Source organism: Somniosus microcephalus, chromosome 15, assembly GCF_052327205.1.
Source record: "Somniosus microcephalus isolate GS21.2 chromosome 15, FLI_Smic_1.0, whole genome shotgun sequence".
NCBI classification, from domain to species: Eukaryota; Metazoa; Chordata; class Chondrichthyes; order Squaliformes; family Somniosidae; genus Somniosus; species Somniosus microcephalus.
Window position 1 is genome coordinate 93,521,196 of NC_141001.1, and position 23,939 is coordinate 93,545,134.

A 23,939-nucleotide genomic window follows, 5' to 3' on the forward strand; every position below is an offset into this window, starting at 1 on the left:
TTCCTGGTGAAATGCCATCACCCGATGTCCCACTAGGTCCTGGTGGGCAGGGAGCCAGATCCCGTAATGATACGGTAGATTCTCGGCCGTCGGAATATCGTATGTTTGCATAGGTGGGGTTGGCATCGGTTAGTTCGACCTCGTCTACAAGAGGGTCATTTTTAGACGTCCGAACGTATCTTCGGAGTAATACAGGTCCAGGAGTAGTTAGCCATGACGGGAGTGATGTCCCATGAGATGAGCGACGCTGGAATCCAAAGAACCGCTCATGAGGTGTAGTATTTGTGGCTGTAGAAAGCAGGGACCGTATAGAGTGCAATGCATCCGGAAGCACTGTTTCCCATTGCTGGTCTGGTAGGCCCCGAGATCTTAAAGCGAGACGTACGGAATTCCAGATGATACCGTTATACCTCTCTACCTGCCCATTTCCGATGGGATGGTATGGTGTTGTTTTGCTTGTAGCAATTCCCCGTTCTGAGAGGTAGTCCTTGAGTTCCCTTGACATAAAGGATGGACCCCGATCTGAGTGAATATAAGCCGGCATGCCACAGAGAGAAAATACCTGCTCAAGGCAGCAGATTACTGTGGACGCCAGCATATTGGAGCAGGGGAAGGCAAACGGAAAACGTGAATATTCGTCGATCATGGTGAGCAAATATGTGTTCCGAGTTGAAGAGGGCACTGGGCCCTTAAAATCGATGCTAAGTCGTTGCATCGGTTGGGTTGCATGTATGAGTATACCATCTGAGGGGCGGAAGAACTGAGGTTTTAATTCCGCACAAAGCCGGCATTCTGAGCATATTTTCTTTACATCTCCAGTGGAAAAAGGGAGATTCCGTGATCGTACGAAATGTAGCATGCGCGTAACGCCAGGATGACACAAACCATTGTGGACATCCATGAGAGTGGAGGATGACATAGTGGAGCAGAATGCCCGTGTGAGGGTGTCCGGGGCCACATTTTCCTTGCCAGGTCGATAGAGAATGGTATAACCAAAAGAGGCCAGTTCCATCCTCCAAAGTTGTATTTTATTATTCTTAATTTTGGTTCGTTTTCGATTATCGAGCATGAAGGCGACTGATTGTTGGTCCGTGATCAATGTAAAGTGCTGGCGAGCTAGAAAATGGTTCCACTTCCGTACTGCCTCTATGATGGCTGTGGCTTCTTTCTCAACCGGAGGATAATGTAGCTCGGCACCTTGTAAGGTCCTGGACATAAATGCTACAGGACGACCTTCCTGATTCAGAGTAGCCGAGATCGCCACCTCCGAGGCATCACATTCAACCACGAAAGGGAGATTCTCATCAATGGAGTGAAGAGCCGCTTTCTCCAACTGTTTTTTGAGAAGGTTAAAGGCTGCAACAGCCGCTGTTCCCAGTGGAAATGATCTAGCATGCAGCAAGGGTTGGATTTCGTCCGAAAAATGAGGAATCCATTTAGCGTAGTATGCAAACAGACCGAGAGCCCGACGTAAAGAAGCCGGATTCTTAGGTGACGGGAGCTCTTGGAGCGGGCGAAGTCTTTCTGGGTCTGGCTTAATGATACCATTGCCTACGCAGTAGCCAAGGATGTTGATGGTCGGTTGCGACTCAACAGATTTGGATTCATTCAGGGTCAAATTACGGCGATGGAGGGCATCCCGAAATTTTTGGAGGTTGGAGTCGTGTTCCTGTTGATCGTGACCTGCAATGGTAATGTTATCAAGATAGGGAAAAGTGTCCCTTAGGTTTTCCTGCTTAACCAGGCCATCCATTGCCCGTTGAAAGACAGCCACTCCATTAGTAACCCCGAATGGGAGGCGACGAAATTGGTACAGCCGTCCATTAGCCTCAAAGGCTGTGTACTGCTTATCTGAGACCTTCAAGGGTAACTGATGATAGGCACTTTTTAAATCGTAAGTTGAGAACACTTTGTATTCGGCCAGTTTATTAACCATATCATCAATGCGTGGCAATGGGTAGGCGTCCAAGTCGGTATATTGATTGATGGTTTGCGAATAATCGATGCATAGTCGCTGTTTGTGAGGCTTTAGAGGGTTCTTGACAATGATGACTTGAGCCCGCCAGGGCGACGAACATGGTTCAATGATATCCTCTGCTAGAAGTCGAGAGATTTCAGCCGCAATAAAAGATTGGTCTTCCTGATTAAAGCGCCGCGATTTCGTTATTATCGGTTGGCATTGAGGCGGAATACTGGCAAATAATGAGGGTTCATCAAGTGAAGCTGCTGATAATGCACAAAATGGTAATTTAGATGGTATATTAGAAATAGTAAGTCCGGGTTTGGATCCACCAAACTCAATGGTGAGTTTCTTATGCTGTTTTTGGAAGTCCAGCCCTAAGAGGAGATCACTACATAAGTCTTTGAGCACCGAAAGTCGGGTGGAGGGATACATACGACCATGAAGTGTCATATCAACAACACAAAAGCCGGAGATTCTGGTATTAAGTGACGACTGGGCCATCGCAATTGCCTGGTCCGATGGGAAGACATGTAGTTTCAATTTCGCAACAATCTGTTCCTTAATGAAACTATCAGTACTTCCTGAGTCAATTAAGGCATCTAAGGTATGCCCTTTAATTGAAATTTTTGTGGCTGCCTGAGACAGGTTCTGTGGGCAAGCAGCTGTAATTGGTGTCGTTGCACAGAGAGTGGCTAAAACTCTCGGTGTGCTTCTTCGGGAGAGAGCTCGAGAGGAAGCTTGATAGGTCCTAGCTGGAGCATCTTGATAGGCCCTAATTGGGGCAGTTCGGTAGGCCTTAGCTGGATTGGCCCTCGTAGAGGCCCTTGATAGCCAAACTTTAGCAAAGTGTCCTTTTTTCCCGCAATAACTGCAGATTGCATTGCGAGCAGGGCAGGTTTTCCTAGGGTGAAAAGCATCTCCACAAAAGAAGCATTCCTTCCTAGGTTGCCAAGAGGCTGCTAAAGTGGGGTCGTCCTCCTCTTCTTCATCAGAATTATCAGAATTAGATTCCCCCATGATAGGGTTCACCTGAGACCGCTTGAATTGTCTGGTTGCAGCTACAGCAGCAGATTGAGATCTGGGCAGCTGATAGAGGTCTGCATTTCTCTTTGCCAAATCCAGTGAACAAGCTAGGTCAAAAGCTTTTTGTAGCTCAAGTGTTTTACTTTCTAGTAGACGCTGGCGTATAAATGGAGAGGCAATCCCGCAGATGAAAGCATCACGAATCATTTCTTGGCGGTACAGCTCAGCTGAGGCTGCCTGAAAGTTACAATCTACGCTGAGCCTGCGAAGTTCTTGCAGGAATTCGTCAATTGATTCCCCTGGCCCTTGTCGGGCTGTGGCCAGTAGATGTCTAGCATAGACCTCATTTGGGGTCTTCGCATACAGTTTCTTAAGTGCCCGAATCACCTCTTCGTAACTATCCCAGTCATCAACATATTCGAACACTTTTGGGGTCACATAATTGACAAGTATCTTCAATTTAGCAGGAGCATCCACTTTACATTCATCCAGAAAATTCTCAAAAGTACGATACCAATGCTTCCATACCCTGCCAGCTGCTGGTGTATTCGGGTCCAAGTCCAGACGAATAGGTCTAAGGATTTTCTCCATGATGGGTGGTTCCCTGGATCCTTAACTTCCGAGTTTGTCTGAAGGTCTAGTATTTGTCAGTGTAAATACTAAGTTACTTAAATTGATGTAAGAAAAAGGAGACTTACCATCAAGTAACTTTAAAGTAAGCTTTAAGTAACTTATAAACACACTATATACACAAGAGAGGTCTTTACCATGCCTCTGGTAGAAGCCTCTTACAATACTGAACAGACCAGTATTTATACCAGTCCAACAGGAAGTGACATATGACAGGAAGTGAGGTATGTACACAGTTCATAGTTCATAGTTCATAGTTCACAGGAAGTGATGACATAACTTCCCGGATGTTATCATTTTTATCACAGTGTGGTCTCCCCAATACCTTGTATAATTGTAGCAGGACATCCCTGCTTTTATACTCCAACCCCCTTGAAATAAAGGCCAACATTCCATTTGCCTTTTTGATTACTTGCTGTACCTGCATGCTAACATTTTGTGTTTCATTCACAAGGACCCCCAGGTCCCTCTGAACTGTAGCATTTTGTAATCTCTCTCCATTTAAATAATAGTTTGCTTTTTTATTTTTCCTGCCAAAGTGGATAACCTCGCACTTTCCCACATTATACTCAATCTGCCAAATGTTTGCCCACACACCTAGCCTGTCTATATCCCTTTGCAGATTCTTTGAGTCCTCTGCACAACTTGCTTTCCCACCCATCTTTGTATCATCCGCAAACTTGGCTACATTACACTTGATCCCTTCATCCAAGTCATTAAGGTAGGGGTGTTGAAATAGTGGAAGCATAGAAAATTAGATTAAAAGCTGGTTAGAAGGGAGGAAATAGAGAGTAACTGTTATGGGCAGTTGCTCAGAATAAATGGAGCTGGGCAGCAGTGAAAGACAGGATTCTGTTCTGGGACCATTTCTGTTCACTGTGTATGTCAATGATTTGGATACAGAGCTAGAGGGACTGGTGTCCAATTTTGCAAATGAAGCTGAAATAGGAGGCATAGTAAATTATTCTGAGGACCAAAGGAAGCTGCAAGGGGATATTGATAAGGTGGTGGAATAGCCAAAATAGTAGCAGATGGAATTCAATGTCAGTAAGTGTGAGGTGGTACATTTTAGTAAAAAAAAATAGCAACATATCTCAGAAAGAAGCAATCTGGAAGCTGGTAACTATCCTGGCAATCCAAACAATACAATGGCACACAGAGCCCTACGGTCCAATTGCCTGCAGTGCCCCTTTAAATAATGCTTCAGGTGGCCCTAAGAGACCAATCCTGTTTGGTTTTACCAGCAGGTCGGGCGCTGGGCAGGACTTCTGCGATTCCATGTTAAAATCGTGTTGGGGTCCTAACAGCATCGTAGGACCCCGATTTGTATGCATTCATGAGTTCCCTGCCTGTGTATGGGAAGCACCTTGGCTGACTAAAAAAGGTGTGTGTTTAAAATGGCAATTGGCAGATAAGCAGCGGCAATGGGGCGATAAGTACTCTGAAGCAAATTTAACAGCCCGTTCTCCCCATCCCGCCAGGCAGCGTTTGTTAAATCACCACTAATTACTAGTGTGCTGCCTGTGATAGAGGTGGACTGCAGGATGGGTTGAAGCATGTGATGTAACTCATAGACTGAAACCCTGAAGCTAGTGCTCAAAATTCCAATTGGGGCCAAGGCAGAATCCCACCATTTCTTCCAGTTGGCACCTTACTAGTGGGGGATGGAGGAGAGAGGAATTTTCCAGCTGTACCCTCCCATGTCAAGGGGACATGCCTGGAGGGAATTCCACTCATTCTGCCATTTTAAGGCCTAAACAGAACTTTCTCCAATTAAGAGCTAGTGAGGATTCCATGGAGGCCTCAGGAAAGGCCTAAAATTCTCCCAGATTAAAACGAAGAAAGAAAAAAGTTGTCTTTATATAGTGGCTTTCACGACCTCATGCTTCACAACCAATTAATTACTTTTGAGGTGTAGTCATGTAGGGAAACATGGCAGACAATTTTCACACAGTGAGGCCACACAAACAACAATGAGATAGATAAGCAGATAATCTGTTTTAGTAATGTTGGCTGCGGGAGGAATGTTGGCCAGGACACTGGGAGAATTCATCTGCTCTTCTTCAAGTAGTGTCAGGGGATCTTTTACATTCACCTGAATGTAAAACAGGCAGACAGGGCCTCAGTTTATTGTCTCATCCAAAAGACAGCACATTTCTCAGTACACCACTGAAGTGTCAGCCTAGATTAGGTGCTCAAGTTTCTGGACTGGGGCTTGAATCTACAACCTTCTTATTCAGAGACAAAAGTGCTACCACTGCAATAAGGCTGGAGTGGATCCTCCCAGCAAAGGACTCCTTTTGGAATGGAAGATTCTTAAAAGGAGCAATCATCTACAGCACAGGAAAGACATTGATATATTTCAGGTGGAGCAGTTATGGGTCGCTCCACATTACAAGGGTGCATCGGGGCAGGTGCTGCTGAATTGCCTTTGCAAGCACTAGCAACCTGCCCGAGCCATGTAATGGAGATCATCCTTACATTTAGGGACATGGTCGACATCTTTGGGCCTGGGTGGCTGGGTCTTCTACTCTGGTGAGCTTCTGATGGTGAAGCAGGATTTTTAGATCCTAAGAAGGTTAAATTGGATAATCCCCAAAAGTGGACTTGGAGATGATGGTATGCGATTAACCTGCACCCCATCATTGCGGTGTAGGTAGCGCCTTAAATTTGTGTTGACTGCTGGTTTAAATGATTGCTGCGTGCAGCCAGTGCTACCTGTGCTGTTCATTGGGTGCACACATCAGCAAGGGGCCTGATATCGCAAGTGTAAGTGCTACTTTAAGGCAGCCTGCACCTCTTAAAGGGGAGGTGATTTATGACTGCAAGAAGTGGTGGGAGTCCTTTGAAAAGTGAATCTGTGCTGTGATTCTATGAGAAATGACTGAACATGCGAGAGAGTGTGCACCAAGGAAAATTGTGTTTAACAAATTTATTAGAGTTTTTTGAGGATGTAACTAGCAGGGTAGATAAAGGGGAACCAGTGGATGTAGTGTATTTGGATTTCCAAAAGGCATTCGATAAGGTACCACATAAAAGGTTGCTACTAAAATTAGGTGGGGGAGAAACTGTTCCCACTAGTTGATGGTACAAGGACATAGGGGACACAGATTTAAGGTTTTGGATAAGAGATATAGGGGAGATGTGAGGAAAAACATTTTTATGCAGCGAGTGGGGAGGACCTGGAACTCGCTGCTGACGGAAGTGGTGGAAGCGGAAACACTCAATGTTTTCAAGGGGAGACTGGATAGGCACTTGAGGGAAATAAACTTGCAGGGCTACGGGGATAGAGTGGGGAAATGGGACTGACTGGAGTGCTCTACAGAGAGCTGGCACGGACTTGATGGGCCGAATGGCCTCCTTCTGTGTCGTTACGACTCTATGGACTGGATTTTGTCAATGGAGGCGACTTGGAGGTGGGACTGCTGCTTGTCATGTAAATGTCCCGCCTCCATCCTCGCCTGACCATTCAGAGGGATTTTCCCCTGATTGAGCTTATTAAGCCCGCCCTGCGGACTCAGCAAGCCAATTAGGGAAGAAGTCACTGACAGATCACGTCAACGTCAAACGTGCTATCTGTCAAGACTTCTTGAAAGAAGAAATGACAGCGTTTGACAGCTCTGTGAAGCTGTCAAACACTAACATTCTCTTGAATTTGATTCATTTTTGTGGTGAGGACTGAAAAAACATTGTAAAAAAGTAAATTTCAGATGTCTGATGGATCGGAGGGTCCATCAGCCATTACCTGAAATTGACAAGGTGGATGTCCGCTCCCGATCCAGCACGGCTAAAGGCTACAGAAGTAAAAAAAGGTAAGTGAATACTTTTTTAAACTTATCACTCACCTTGCATACTTACCACTCCACACTTGCACCCATCACTCACCTCTATACCTTACTTCCAGGTGCCTCCGGCTGCCGCAGACCTCCACGTCTCCTCCAACCCAGCGGGGTTCTCCGAGGTGGGGGAGCCTTCAGCTGTGAAGGTAAAATGGCACTAATCCCTTTTTCTGCCAGTTAACTACCTGTTAACAGGCAGTTAAAAGGATTAAAAGCCTTTCTCGCCTCCAGGAGACGGGACCCGAAGCTGCACATCCTCCCGCCTCCTGGCAAAAGGGCACGGAGGCGGGATGGGAGCGGGTTTGCCACCCGCCCCCACTTTCTCTGATTTTACGTGCTGTCCCGCCTCCATGCCCACCTCCTCGGGGCTTGGAAAATCGATCCCTATGACTCTAGTGCTCATGGGGTTGGGGGTAATATAGTAGCAAGGATTAAGGATTAGTTAACAGACAAAAAACAGAGAATGGATAAACGGGCCTTTTTCCAGTTAGCAGGCTGTAACTAGTAGAGTGCCGCAAGGATCAGTACTTGAGCCTCAGCTATTTACAATCTATATTAATGACTTGGATGAAGGGACCAAGTGCACTGTATCCAAGTTTGCTGACGATACAAAGCTAGGTGGGAAAGTAAGCTGTGAGGAGGACACAAAGAGCCTGCAAAGGGATATAGACAGGTTAAGTGAGTTGACAATAAAGTGGTAGATGGAGAATAATGTGGGGAAATGTGAGGTTATTCACTTTGGTAGGGAAACTAGAAAAACAAAATACTTTTTTAAATGGTGAGAAACTATTAAATGTTGGTGTTCAGAGAGATTTAGGCGTCCTCGTACAGGAAACACAGAAAGTTAGCCTGCAGGTACAGCAAGCAATAAGGAAGGCAAATGGCATGTTGGCCTTTTTTTGCAAGGGGGTTGGAGTACAAGAGTGAGGAAGTCTTGCTACAATTGTACAGGACTTTGGTGAGACCACACCATGATCTTATTGAATGGTGGAGCAGGCTCGAGGGGCCGTATGGCCTACTCCTGCTCCTAATTCTTATGTTCTTACATTTTCAGACACTGCACTGGAGGTCTGGGCACAAGATGTGGAGAGAAGGAGAGACATCCTGTATCCACAGAGGGGCAGGAGGTCCTTCAGACATATTCTCAGGAGGCAGTGGGGAGAAGAAGCAGCGGAGGTCAATGCCAGGAGTGTAGCTCCAAGAACATGGATGCAGTGCACAAAGAAGTTTAACGATCTGACACGAGTTATCAAGGTGAGTGAGTTCAATCTTCAAAGGATATATCCTACCAACTGCAACACTAACCTCATCCACTGCTCAATTCACTACACCCCCATCATCCACCTACTAACAATCTCTATCAATCAGTACTCAACTCTTAAATTCATACAATTTACCTCACCCTCACACCCTTAGCACTGTTGCAAGCCTCGCACCCACAGCTCACAGCTCGCACACACGGGCAGCTATTTAACTATGGCAGCCATATCACCCAAATATATTGTAGGACATTCACTGACACATTTCCATCTTTCTTGCAGGAGAAGGTGGTGCATAACAGCAGGCAGCAGGAAAGAACTGGTGGAGAATAAGTGCGCCTACCTGTTTTAACCCCCATGGAGGAGATAGTGTTAGCCTTCATAGGAAGAGGCATCGCTGAGGCCGTGGCCACTGGCGGACTGGAGGGATCGACAATGAGGATATCTGCACACCTAATCCTCATTTTCTCTTCCCACTTCTCCCTCATCCCACAATCTCTTCTGACTCACAAGCCTTGTCTCTTTTCTATTTCAGATAACCAAGAACTAGAACCTTCCCAGTCAGAGGAGGAAGAGGAAGAAGACAGTGAAGATAAAGAGACACTGTCACTCGATCTTATACTCGCAGCCACCAGCTCAAGAGACTGGCACTTGCCTTCTGGACTCAACATTAAGTTCAACAATTTCAGATCACAGCCACTGCTCCCATTTTTTTCAGACAGCGGGTGCTGATAATGATGCTGCTGTTGCCATTTACAGCTCCTCGAGGCCCATCTTTTGTTTCTTTACTTGTCCCATTGCCATCTCTTTCCACCTTGCACCATCACAACTGCCTTCCACCCTATCACAGTCCTTCCCTTTTATTCTTTCCTCCCCTTCCCCCGCTTGCCCTTCCTCTGTACTTGCTTAAAACCTGTCACATCTCCAACATTTGCCAGTTCTTATGAAAGGTCAATGACCTGAAACATTAACTCTGTTTCTCTCTCCACAGATGCTGCCTGACCTGCTGTGTATTTCCAGCATTTTGTTTTTATTTCATTTTTCAAGCATCCGCAGTGTATCTATATATATAAATCGGTACTTCTGTCATTCTGTCTTTCTGTCTGTCTGTCATCACGTGTGCATTGCGGGTATGCACTCGAAAGTTACAGGGCGTACCTACGCGCGCGTTACCTCCAAAGAAAGCTTACGCTTCCGAGACGGTTTTAAGCGTATTTACGTTTCGGCCGGGCTAAAATTGCGCCCGCGGTATCCCAAAAACCTTCAACATTCCGCTCATTAGCATCTCATTATCCGCTCATTAGCGACAGAGTGACCTCGAGCTCGACCAATCGTACGCCAGGTTGCTGGCGTGTGCCGCCGGGCCAATCGGTGCGCGTGTGGCCGGGCTTTATCGTTCTGAACCGAGGTGAGTCGCCGCCATCTTGATTCCAAACTTTTCCTTTCTTTTTCCCGCTTTCTGCGTCTTAAAAAAAAACGTTGCTTTTAAAACACATATTGTTTTTTAAAAAAATGATTTAGAAAGTAATTAACTTATCTAATCTCATTAATTTTCTACCTTTCCCCGTTTTTCCAGGTAGGCCTAGAAGCCTCGGCGTCTCCTCCGCACCCACGCCCGAGCTAGGCACCTCCCGGCCCCACTCGAAGGCTGGAGGGCCGAGCCTCAGCCCAGCGCCGCTAGGGTGCGCGCGCAGCAGGAGCTGAGACGTCTCTCTCTGCCGGGGCTTGCTGAGCGTCCAGCGTTACCCTGGCAACGGGCGCAATCGGCGGTCTTCACCTCGGGGGGAGGGGGGGGCGGCCGCGACCCTCGGGGGGGGGGGGCGCGACCCTCGGGGGGGGGCCGCGCGCGCAGCAGGAGCAGCTGAGACGCGGCGTCTCTCTCTCTGGCTTGGTCAGCGTCACGGTTGCCCTGGCAACCGGGCCCGCCGGCCGAGAGAGACGCCGCGTCTCAGCTCCTGCTGCGCGCGCAATCGGCGGTCTTCACCTCCGGGGGGGGGCGCGACCCTCGGGGGTCGCGACCCTCGGGGGGGGCGCCCGCCACCCTCCCTCCCCTCCCTCCCCCCCGCCCTCCATCCCCCCCTCCCCTCCCCCGCCCTTCCCTCCCGCCCTCCCTTCCCCCCTCCCTCCCTCCCTTCCTCCCCCCCGCCCTCCCTCCCCCTCCCCCCCGCCCTCCCTTCCCCGCCCTCCCTCCCCTCCCCCCTCCCCTGCCCTCCCTTCCCCCCTCCCTCCCTTCCTTCCCCCTCCCCTCCCCCCGCCCTCCCTTCCCCGCCCTCCCCCTCCCTCCCTTCCCCGCCCTCCCCCTCCCCTCCCCCCCGCCCTCCCTTCCCCTCCCCCTCCCCTCCCCTCCCTCTCTTCCCCCCACCCCTCCCCTCCCTCTCTTCCCCCCAGTCGCTCTCTCTCTTCCCCCCAGTCGCTCTCTCTCTTCCCCCCAGTCGCTCTCTCTCTCTCTCTTCCAACAACAACATGCCCTCGAAAAAGCCTCGGCACCGCCGGGCACTTCAGCTAGTATATATATATATAATATATACTTATATTTACTTAAGCAATTTTGCAGAGTAGTCACTGTTGTAATGTAGGAAATGTGGCAGCCAATTTGCGCACAGTAAGGTCCCGCGAACACCAATATTTTTCATGACCAGATAATCTATTTTACTGATATTGGCCAGGGCACTGGGGAGAACTCCCCTGCTCTTCTTCGAAATAGTGCTGTGGGATCTTTTACATCCATCAGAACATTCAGAGCAGACAGGACCTCGGTTTAACATCTCATCCAATGGTGCAGCACTCCCTCAGTACTGCATCGGGGTGTCAGCCTAGATTTTGTGCTTAAGTCTCTGGAGTGGGGCTTCACAACCTTCTGACTTAGAGCCGAGAGTTTTACCACGGAGCCACGGCTGACACCTGTATAGCTATAGCTTAAGTTATGAACTTATATCCCACTGCACTTTCAGCATAATTACTTGGTTTCGCAGAACCATTCTGGAGTAGTCAGCCTGTTTTTGAGTTGTGTCAGCTGTTGGGCAACTGTTGCTTGTTATCCAGGCTGGCATGGTTTACATAGAGTACTAAGTGAAATCTGGCAGAACGTAAAATCAGTGAACCATAGACTCCGAAGGCTGTTAGTTGACAATGTGGCTATTGTAATCTGGATTAATATTATCCCAGATCTGATGAAACCCTCCCCGTGAAGTGCTCAATTTCCAATATGCGCTGATGATGGACAAGGTTCCCCAGGAGTGGCACTAACTTGGAAAATTAGTGTTCTGTTTTTCTGTAGATGAAGGGAGATATACCCAAACATTTGGTTATAGACAATGGGCCCCAATTTACATCAACACTCTGGTCCACATTCAGCTCAGTTTGGGAAGTCTAGAATATCTACACTTCCCCTACCCCCTCAATCAATTGCACCAAAATGGTGAATAAGGATGTCAAAATGATACTACCGGCATTTGTTGATAGTGATCATTGTAACAGGGGAACACAGCTATCACAAATGGCTATGGTACTTGGATCGCTGGGTACGAGTCCATTCAATTCAGGCCTGATATGCTGAATTTTGGACAGCAACAGTGACTACTGTTGACTAATGAACTTTATAGCCAGAAGAGAAGCCACAATATGACTGCCATGGAAGGGAATTATTTTTGGAGGAGTGGGGTGGGGGTGGGGTGGGGGTGGGGGGCGGGGTGGGGGTGGGGGGCGGGGTGGTGTGGGGATGTGGTGGGGAGGGGCTGAGGTAAATTAATTGCTACAACCTATCCAAGACAACCATTTCATAGTCAAGGTGGTCCTAAGTTGGGAAGGTCCCTTTCAGCTTGTTAAAAGTTCTCATAGATCAACTATTAGCCGCCCAATCAAGCTTCCGGTCAAGGTTTTGGGATTCGCCATGTAGCCTTTCCATTCATGCTTCGTGGGAGATGCTGCTGACTAGGGATACAAAGGTATCAGCCCCAATAGTTAAGATGTTATGCAACAAGATACAATTTTGCAATCGACCACCAAGATGCTAGTTCTGATTCAATTTTAAAACTAATACAAAAGCAAAATACTGCAGATGCTGGAAATCTGAAATAAAAACAGATTTTCCAGCATTTTCAGTTTTTATTTCAATTTTAAAACTGTTTGATATAAACGGTACCAGCAGCGGGAGGGAGTGTTCAGCTTGGCTCCAGCAAAGAGTGAGAGAAAGCCGCCAAGCTTCAGCAGAGGGAGGAAAAGTGCGGCCCAGATTCAGCGCGGGGTGGGTGGAAACCGAGAAAGGGGACGTGATGGTTGCAAAGCCTAAGAAGGAGGCTGGGGCAAATGAGCTGTCGCAGATTGGCAGTAATGTGGAGCTGCTGGCAGCTACAGTGCAGGGGACAAGTCTGGCAGAACAACACCAGCTGTGTACGGCAGAACAGCACAGGAAAGTGTTCAGACTTGTTGAATCCGCCGGCTTGCTACTCCTAGGGTTGTGGAATATGTATAACAAGCAAAGTGCATATGATAAGTCAATATGCATAGTTAGGCACCTTGTTGATATGCAGACAATACATGACATAGTTACACAGAGTAGGTATGCAATTATAATTACATACAAACATACAGATACTCCTCTCCTCCAACTTGAATACAAGGTGCACTGCAGCAACTCGCCAAGGCTTCTTCGGCAGCATCTCCCAAACCCACGACCTCTACCACCTAGAAGGACAAGGGCAGCAGGCACATGGGAACACCACCACCTCCAAGTTCCCCTCCAAGTCACACACCCTCTTGACTTGGAAATATATTGCCGTTCCTTCATCGTCGCTGGGTCAAAATCCTGGCACTCCCTCCCTAACGGCACTGTGGGAGTACCTTCACCACAGGGACTGCAGCGGTTCAAGGCGCTGGCTCACCACCACCTTCTCAAGGGCAACTAGGGATGGGCAATAAATGCTGGCCTTGCCAGCGACGCCCACATCCCAGGAAGGAATTTTAAAAAAGTCGTGCCCTAGACTACTTACCAGATAAAGAGCTCCACGATTACAACTTTAAAGGGAGTGAAAGGTTTGGCCTACTGCATCCTGTGACTTCCTTTGCACTGCTGCTGCAACCAGCAACACCAGTAAGGTAAGCCTAACCAAAGTGGAGCCAGAGGGAGGGGGATGTGATGAGGGAGGGGACGAGAGGAGTGTGCAGGCATGGTTGAAGATGGGGTGACAAGGGAAAAGAGAGTGGGCATAGAAAGGATAATGAGAGGGGAGTTGTGGTAGGAGGGTCTCTCAGCAGATAGCTGACCGCCTCTATGGCTGGCTCGAATATGACTTAATATTGTTGATTTCTTGGAAAGACACTTTTAGAGTTTCTTTTTCTTGTGCAAGGGGCTGCTGAGCAGCTAATAGACTGGGGCTAGGAGTATTCACAGCCTAGAGAGAGTGGGCTGTCAGGTGAGTAACCGTGAGTACTCACGGCTCAGAATGGGCTACTGAAGTGGGAGGGTGTCATTACAGTAAGACAATTTTACATGAACAATTTGTATTATAAATGTGGATATAAGAATTTATAATGATGCAAAGTGTGAAAAAAAATGGCGCAGGCAGGAAGTGCATGCAGATTTAAGATTTTAATAAGATATAAATAGATTTTGTTGTTGTATCTAGCTGCAGAGCACTCACCTCCAGAAAGGCTGGTACAAAATACAGCATCACACAGCATCACATGGTTTTGTAATGCCTATAAACATTACTCAAGTGTAAAATAAGCTGGGAAACTCCTATCACAGTGCCATCTACAGATGTCACAGGCAAAGGGATACATAAGACTTTTGACTGGATAGGTGGTGGGAAATATGGGATTTAATAATATATTATTCAATTTTTTGCTCATGGAAATATCAGCCCCCAAAGAACATGTACACTCCCAAAAAATTACAGTAAAAATCAGCTAACTATTACAGAATAAAGTAAACAGACCTGAATTTCCACAGGCCTCTCATCCCGGTGAATCAGCCCATAGAGAACTTCTGACCAATTACCCTGCCAGAGACTTTGGGGTCAGGGCAGATTCCTTATTTTAAATACTGACACCAAAAGGGGACAGGCCCGAATAAACAAGTCCATTTCAAAGGGCCTCTCTGCTCCCTTGTTGTAAGATTTCCCACCCCCCCTGCCCCCACCCCTCACCCCCTCACCCCCACCAGAAACCAAATTCTCTGTTAAGGCTTGTTGGTGAGAAGGCCCAGCTTGCTGCTTCTGGGGTTATTGAATACGTATAAGACGCAAAGGGCACATGATAAGTCAAGGTGATGGAGTTAGGCACGTTGTTGCTATGCAGACAGTACATGACGCACTCTGAGACATAGTTGTGCAGAATAGGTATGCAATTCTAATGATACAAACATGCAAATATTCCTCCCCTCCAACTTCAATTTCAGTCATGCCCTAGACTGCTTACCAGCTAAACAGCTCCACGATTACAACATTAAAGGGAGTGGAAGATTTGACCTGCTGCATCCGTCTGCATTCAGTGATTTCTCTTGAAGGCAACCTTTTTCTGTAAAAAGATAAAAATTCATTGAATGAGCAGACATTTTTGGCAGCAGCACAGTTTCATGGTGTTGGTAATCAATTATTTGAATAAAGTACCTTACCCACAAATTTTTGAGAGAATCCTGAAAGCTGATTAGTACATTATCAGGTGTATGTGTGAGTAATAGTTGTCATTCCAGTTTCTCCTATTTTGATCCTGCTGTGCGAGTTCTCCACAATGTCCATTACTCCCTTTGTGCTGAAATAGCAGCAGGTTATTGGATCAAATCAGATTACACATACTAAGGCACACTTGGAAACTCATTTGCAACCTGCAATTTATTTGAATTGGAATCCGTGCCTGCCCACATACAGGGCATCCTTAAAAAGTTAGGCTCGATTTGCTCACCTTCATTCTCATTTCTCACTTTGGCCCCTTTCACCAAGTCTGGCACCCTCTTTCAGATAACCTTCCAACTTTCCCTAGTATGTGATGCCACGTTGATCTCCTGTGTAATAGCTCCCCACACCTACTTCACCCTCTGGGCATTGGTGGCTTGTCAGTTTTTCCAAATTGAGTGTGTGGTTTAGGAGACTGGACCACAAAATGTGGTAAGGAAAGATTAAAAACCTGTTAACAACTGCACTTATGCAAAACTATTGTGTGGCTTTAACATTCAACTTGAATAGGGAGCTTACTTATTTCATAGCTTTTGCCAGTTTGCCAAATCTTTGTTCAGCTGCTACATATTTATGATGCAATGTCTCTGGCTCCTTATTATTGTCTAGGATTTGTGTTCGATTTTGGATTAATATTTGTATCCAGCTTTAATGCTAATTTCTATCTGCATCTGAAGTGTTCCTGGTTACAGTGTAAGTATTAATTCATCTCTGTTTATATTTATTTAGCTAAAATATTTCTTACCATTTAGTACCAGTTAATATTTGTACTGGGTTATATTTTGTATTATTAGTTGTTATATTTATTTGGAGTCAGTTACTGCAATGTTTTATACTTATTTTAATACGGACCGTCTGGTTCGTGCTCTGATGCTAACGGACTGGGAGTTGGATAAATACCCTCTGTCCCCAGGACCAGATCCAAGCTCTGGATTGCAAGGGGCATGTTCTGAATATTCTTACATCAGTGAGTGAGCTCGCACTTGTTGTTAGATCCGTGGTTCAGTGGATAAAGAATTACACGGATGCTGTATATAACAAACAACAGGTCTTTACTGGAGGAGGGTCATCTCTAGACTGGAGTACAGAGGCATGCGCACACCACCGGTGTGGTTACTGCCAGTACTACAGTATACAGGAGCTGTAAAAAGTAGTTCTGACTTAAAGCACATACTCTACAATTCCTCCCTTTTTAGATTAATAATACCCCCTTAATATTCAAATAACAATTACATTTTTACATGTACATTCAATAACAAAAAGTCCATTTATAGATTCAGTCTTTGGGGCGGCTTCCTGACCCTTTCGGGATAGCGCCTTTCCGGAGGTTCTTGTTCTTGGTGCAGAGGCGATTCTGACCCCTTTTCATCGGGTAGTTCATCGGGTTCCACTGCGACTGGGTCTGAAGTAGATGCTACCGGTATGTCGGGTTCATCCCCAGGTACTCGAGACATGGGGTTGACGCCTTCCTGTGACGCTAAGATCTGATCGACGTGGCGTCTCACAATGTTCTCCCCGACATCCACTGTGTACATTAATGGCCCCTGCCTTGTACATATCGTTCCGGGTTGCCATTTCTCTGTTTGATAGTCACGGGCCAAGACTGGTTGCCCTACATTGAAGCTCCTTGTCGGCTTCTCGTTGATGTGCTGGAATTGTTTGTCCTCAACATTTCTTCGCACATTTGGTCTGAGCAAATCCAGACGAGATCTCAACCTTCTGTTAAAGAACATCATGGCCGGGGTCTGGTTGGTAACTGCATGTGTCGCGTTTCGGTAGGCTAATAAGAAATTGTCCATCTTATGGTGTAATGGAATTTCCTCGTCGCACATGACCTTTATCGCCTTCTTAAAGGTTTGTACGAACCTCTCAGCCAATCCATTGGTGGCTGGATGATACGGGGCGGATGTGTAATGCCTTACCCCATTCCTTTTCATGAATTTTTGGAACTCGTCGGACACAAACTGTGGTCCATTATCAGAGCAGATCTGCTCTGGCAAACCGTTTCTGGCAAATATGGTCCATAGGACTGCAATCGTTTTCTCTGTAGTGGTTGAAGACATCTTTATCACCTCAGGCCACTTTGAATGAGCAGCCACTGCTATTAAGAACATTGAGTCCATGAATGGACCAGCGAAATCAATGTGCACCCATTGCCATGGAGAGGAGGGCCACTCCCATGGGTGTAGAGGGGCATGTGGTGGTGCATTTTGGACCTTCTGGCATCCTAAGCAGCTCTTAGTTAGGTCTTCGATTTGTTGATCGATTCCCGGCCACCACACATAAGCCCTAGCAAGGCTTTTCATTTTCACTCCCCCCAGATGACCTTCATGTAGCTCCTTTAGCACTCTCTCCCTTAACTTGGGTGGAATCACCACTCTGGATCCACACATCACTGTCCCCTGGCATACTGACAGCTGTTCTCTTCTGGATGAGAATGCTGGCAACAGTGAGTCACCATGTGTTGGCCATCCCCTCACCGTCAATTCATATACCCGTGACAGTGTCGGATCATTGCGGGTCTCCTTCTCTATATCGGCGTTTGTTACTGGCAATCGTTCAATTAACGACGAATAGAATATCTCGATAGGGTCCACTGCTGGTGCTTCCTCCACCGTAGGTAGTGGCAGGCGCGATAGCCCATCAGCGTTCCAATGCTGTTTCGTGCCTTTATATTCTATTTCATATTGATTCGCCCCTAGAAACAGGGACCATCTTTGTAACCGCTGTGCAGTCATTACTGGATTAAAGATGGAGACAAGTGGTTGGTGGTCAGTCAGCAAGGTGAACTTCTGCCCATGCAGATAATGGTTGAATTTTTTTACTCCCCATACTAGGCTGAGGGCCTCCCTGTCAATCTGGGCGTAGTTGCGCTCGGCTGAGGTTAGTGACTGAGACGCAAAGGCCACTGGCCTCTCCAACCCGTCTGGGAATTTGTGTGACAGCACCGCTCCAATGCCGTAGGGTGATGCATCACATGCCAAACGAATTGGTAGTGCTGGGTTGAAATGGGCCAAGACCTCTTTTGATGTGATCAATTCTTTACACTTCTGGAAAGCTCGTCTATGTTCATCATCCCACTTCCATGGTACCCCTGTTTGCAGTAGGGTGTTCAGCGGGTGTAGTACCGTAGACAAATTTGGTAAGAACTTGTGGTAATAGTTTACCAGCCCAAGGAACGACCTCAGTTGTGACACATTTTCCGGTGCTGGAGCCTTGACTACTGCCTCAATCTTGTCAGGGGACTTATGTAACCCCTCTTCATCGATGACGTGGCCACAATACGAGATCTGTTTCTGGAAAAACTCGCACTTGTGGCGATTAGCTCGTAGCCCATATTCATTTAATCTGGCGAACACCTTCTCCAAGTTAGCGAGGTGACCACCGTCATTTTCGCCCGTGACCAAGATGTCATCCAAATAACACTGGGTCCCTGGAATCCCTTGCAGGACCTGATCCATCGCCCTTTGCCAGATAGCCGGAGCCGAGGCTACTCCAAACACCAGCCGGTTGTATTGATAGAGATCTTTATGGGTGTTGATCGTAAGGTATTGTTTCGAAGCTTCTTCTACCTCCATTTGCAAGTACGCCTGGGCTAGATCAATTTTGGTGAAGCTTTTACCACCAGATAGCGAGGCGAAAATATCCTCAATTCGTGGAAGCGGATATTGCACCGTGTGAAGAACTGCGTTCACTGTCACCTTAAAATCCCCACAGATGCGGACCTTCTTTGGTTCCCCAGGCATATTACTCAACGACCTCTTCATTACAGGAACGATGGGTGTAGCCCACTCGCTCCAGTCCACTTTGGACAGTACTCCTGAATGTTCCAACCTTTCCAGCTCTGCTTGAACCGCTGGTCTGATCGCATAAGGCACTGGTCTGGCCTTCAGAAACTTTGGGCTTGCATTATCCTCTATTTTAATTGTTGCTGTTATTCCTTTTAGTGCTCCTAGTCCCTCCTGGAACACTTCTTTTGCGTCAGTTAGCATTTTTGACAGTCATCCAGGTGTGACGTCGTCATCCTTTTTGGCCTCCACCTTCAGTGCCTATATGGAATGCCAATCTAAATGTATCTTCCGGATCCACTCACGTCCTAGCAGTGGTGGTCCTCCATTTGGCAATACATATATATCCATTTTAGGTATTTCCTGACCTTTATATGTCACTTTCACCCTTATTTTTCCTTTGGGGTAGACTTTTTGCCCCGTATACGTCTTCAAGACAATCTCTGTAGCTTTCAAGGGTATGTGTGAAAATAGCCGCTTGTAGTCTCTTTGATTTATGACTGTTAGAGCTGACCCTGTGTCCAATTCCATTTCCACTTGGACTCCGTCTATCTTGAGTGTAACCCAGATAGTCTGGTGATCCTCTATTTCGGTTACATTATGTAGTTTCAGACAACCCAGCTCCTTGCTTCCGGAGTCTGTGTCACTTTTCTGTTCGTCTGAACCACTGTCCATCACCTGGTGTACCTTTTTGTACTACTCCTGTGGAGATTTCTTACTGTTGGTTTTTTTCCCAGACCTGCAGACTCTTGCTATGTGTCCTGCTTTCCCACACTGTCTGCACACTTGGTCCTTGAACCAACAATCTTTTTGGTCATGTGTTGTTCTGCCACAGCGATAGCACTTCCCTGTTCCATAGTTCATTTCGTTGGTGCCATATTCTTGCGGTCTCCGTTGTATCTCTGCAGCGCCCCTTGCGGCTGCTTCGTGTGATACTGCCATATTGAAAGCTTTGTCCAGCGTAAGGTCCTTTTCTGATAGAAGCCGTTTCTGGGTTCCTTCACTTTGTAGCCCACACACAAACTTGTCCCTTAACGTGTCTGCTAGTCCCGCTCCAAACTGGCAGTATTTCGATAGCTTGCGCAGTTCCGTTAGATACTCAGCATTGCTTTCATCTTTGTGTTGGTTCCTTTTATGGAACTTAAATCATTCTGCTATCAGCAGCAGTGTGGGGCTTAAGTGGTCCTGTAGGATTTCTACTATGCTTCCAAAATCCTTGTTTACCGGCTTCTCTGGGGTTATTAGATTCCGCAGTAACCCATAAGTTTTTGCACCCATGGAATTTAACAGAACCAGTGCTTTATTAGCATCTGGCACTTCATTCGCCCTGCAGTACACCTCAATACGTTCCACATATGTCGCCCAATCTTCGACTTCATTGTCGAACGTAGAGATACTGCCACTCTTCGGCATCCTTGGTTGTGCGTTAACTATCCCCAATGGCACCTCCCACGCTTCTCCTTCTTCTCCGCTGGCACAAAATGGCGTCTCCCGCGCGTTCCTTCCTTCCCGCGCTCGCCCGTCTTCTCCGCTACGGCTTCGCAAAATGGCGTCTCCCGCGCTCTTCCTTCTTCTCCGTGGCTCAATGGCGCCTCCCGCGCTCTCCCTGCTTCTCCACAGATCAATGGCGTCTCCCGCGCTCTCCCTGCTTCTCCGTGGCTCAATGGCGTCTCCCCTTGCTTCGCCCCGTGGACCCTGATCAGCCCGTGATCCCTGGCTGTGCTCTGCGCGTTCATCTCTTGATATTTGTCAACGCCGCTCGGTCTAGAACCCGGCTGTTTCTTACCCTCTCTCTCTCCGGTTTTGCAGTATTTTGCCACGACGCCGCTCGGTGATCAACCCCCGGCTGCGCCCTGCTCTCTTCACCCTTTTTCTTACCCCGTCGACGCTGCCCGGCTCTCTCTCTCTGCCGTCGGTCGGCTCCAGCCGCCGCTGCTCGGGAAGGGTCTGCTCAGGACCTGTCGTCGGTCTCTTACTGCTCGTTTTGGCTGGGGAACCAAGCCCGGTTCTCCACAGCCTCCCCAGCGAAGTTGGATCTCTGCCTGACTGCTGGGCGGTTGCTCGCGGTCGACACCTGTGTTCCTGGACTCAACTATTTTTTTTGTTGTTTTTTTTTTGTTTAATGTTGCAGGTAGATTCGCATCAACACTCGTCGCCACTGTTAGATCCGTGGTTCAGTGGATAAAGAATTACACGGATGCTGTATATAACAAACAACAGGTCTTTACTGGAGGAGGGTCATCTCTAGACTGGAGTACAGAGGCATGCGCACAGCTTATATACCGGTGTGGTTACTGCCGTTACTACAGTATACAGGAGCTGTAAAAAGTAGTTCTGACTTAAAGCACATACACTACACTTGTGGCCAGATTTAACTTCACCAACTCGCTGCATTTCTCCCTGAAGCAGCGCTGCAGCTGCATGAGTACCTACTGTGAGTCCTGCTCGATGTTGTGCTTTATCAAAAATGATTTGTTCTTCAGCTTACAACAATACTTCACCATTTACTTTTGGGACTGACTACTCACCTCTTGGCTAGTGGCATTGAACTTCATTTAGAAGACCTGGCGGTTTTGCAGCAGTGGGAACGCTTTGATGTGCCATCATGCTGTTTACTACGATCTGTAGGCCTAGATCCGTAAATCTTGCTTTATACCTTCTTGAGCACAAAATCTAGGCTGACACTCCAGTGCAGTGCTGAGGGAGTGCTGCACTGTGGGAGGTGCCATCTTTCGGATGAGACATTAAACCGAGGTCCCATCTGCCCTCTCAGGTGGACGTAAAAGATCCCATGGTGCTACTCGAAGAAGACCAGGGGAGTTCTCCTCCATGTCCATGCCAACATTTATCCCTCAACCAACACCTAAAAAACAGATGACTTGGTCATTTATTTTAGTGCTGTCTGTTGGAGCTTGCCATGTGTGAATTGGCTGCCATGTTTCCTATATTACAACAGTTACTACATTTCAAAAGTACTTAATTGGCTCTAAAGCTCGTTGGAACATCCTGAGGTCCTGAAAGATGCTATATAAATGCAAGCTCTTGCTTTTCTTTCTGCACTCTCGATCCACTTTTCACAGATAGTGCACTCTTCACAACTCGATTGGCCAACAGTACACTATTTACAAAAGCAATATACTACGGATGCTGGAAATCTGAAACAAAAACAGAAAAAGCTGGAAATACTTAGCAGGCCAGGCAACATCTGGCAGCACACTATTTACTCCAGTTATGTAGCTGTTTAACTGGCAAAGCAGCATTCTTTCAGGTGTGTTCTGGTTACGTGAAGCACATTTTTGCACAGTAAGGATATGTTTCAAATTTGCTTGAATATTGCAAAAAATTAGTTAAGTGCTGTGAATCTATTCCAGGAAAATAATTCTGCGTGAGGATATTAGAGACTGTAACATTATGTAGCATGTCTTAATTGGGTGATTGATGGCTAAGATTACGCTTGAAATAAATAATTCGTATTTATATACTTCCTGTTCACATCCTCAGAACATCCCCAAGAACGTCATACTCAACTAAGCACTTTAGAAGCGTAGTGGCTCAGTCGAGCATTAGCCTCAGCACACCACTAACGTCTCAAAGCTTTCAGAAACCTCATGGTGATTCTACCAACACCTTAAAAATAGTCCAAAAAATTCAACTACCATTTAATCTCTTGACTGTATCCTAAGGAACGGTAGCGTCGTGGTAATGTGACTGGGCTATGTAAGGGGTTTTCTTAGATCGTAGAGGTCTCTCTCTCTCTCCAGAGGCCTCTCTCTCTTGCACAGTAAACTTTTGAGTGGTTCGACCCACTCCCCCTTAGATTCTAGACACTGGACTTTGAGGCAGGAACTACAATGCAGAGAAAACTCTATAGACCAGGTTTAAAGAAAATGAAATGAAACTTTATTGCATAAAGGAACAAATCAAACTGCAAGCCAATAAGGTACATGGGAGGGAAAAAAAACAAATCATAATACAGTACTGGCTAAGATATATACAGGCATATTATACTTTACAAAAGTCATCACGAAATGGGGAAACACACGGAACATCGAGGGACAACAACTCATTGTTAAAATTACCCCTTAAATGCCCACCCCCTAAGCCTATCTAGATCAGATTGTGAGGGGCCAGGAACATGCTCACCAATCCAGTTGGAGAGTATAGAGTTTTGAAAACAGTCTGTGTTTTGATCCTTTCAGGCGTCCTGTCTCCACGTGGTCAGCGCTACGGGCTGCGACACTCTCTCTTCTTCCTCGAGGTGAAGGTCACGGACAGGCTGGATGTCAGCAGGCCTGGAAGTCGGTGCGGGGAGAAACAAACTGTTTTACCATTTTCGCATGGATTTCGTCGCACAGCCCAGTTAGTTCACCGTTTTCATATAGGTTTCACCTATCTTTGTCAGCGTCCCGGGGTTGGTCGATGATCTCCCGACAGTTACCCCAGGGCTAGATGCTGACTCGACTTCCCATGTCGAACCTCGATCCTCCGTCGTCTCCACCCGAACTCTGCACCGAACAGGGCTGCGTTTTTCGATGGCTGGCGATGTAAAGATGTAGAAGCCCAGCTGAAGCTGTCGATCGCTACCCCGGGTCCCCAGATATACTTCTCAAAAGAGGCCTTTATCTCCCGCCAAATCAAGGTTAGTCTTTGTTTAACTTTTGATGGGCTTGTAGCACAGCGGGGTAGTTATTGGCCCAGAAATTCATGTCGGGGGCTTCCTGCGGGTGCAAGCCCCCGACCTACACTTACATAGCGCGCCGACAGTT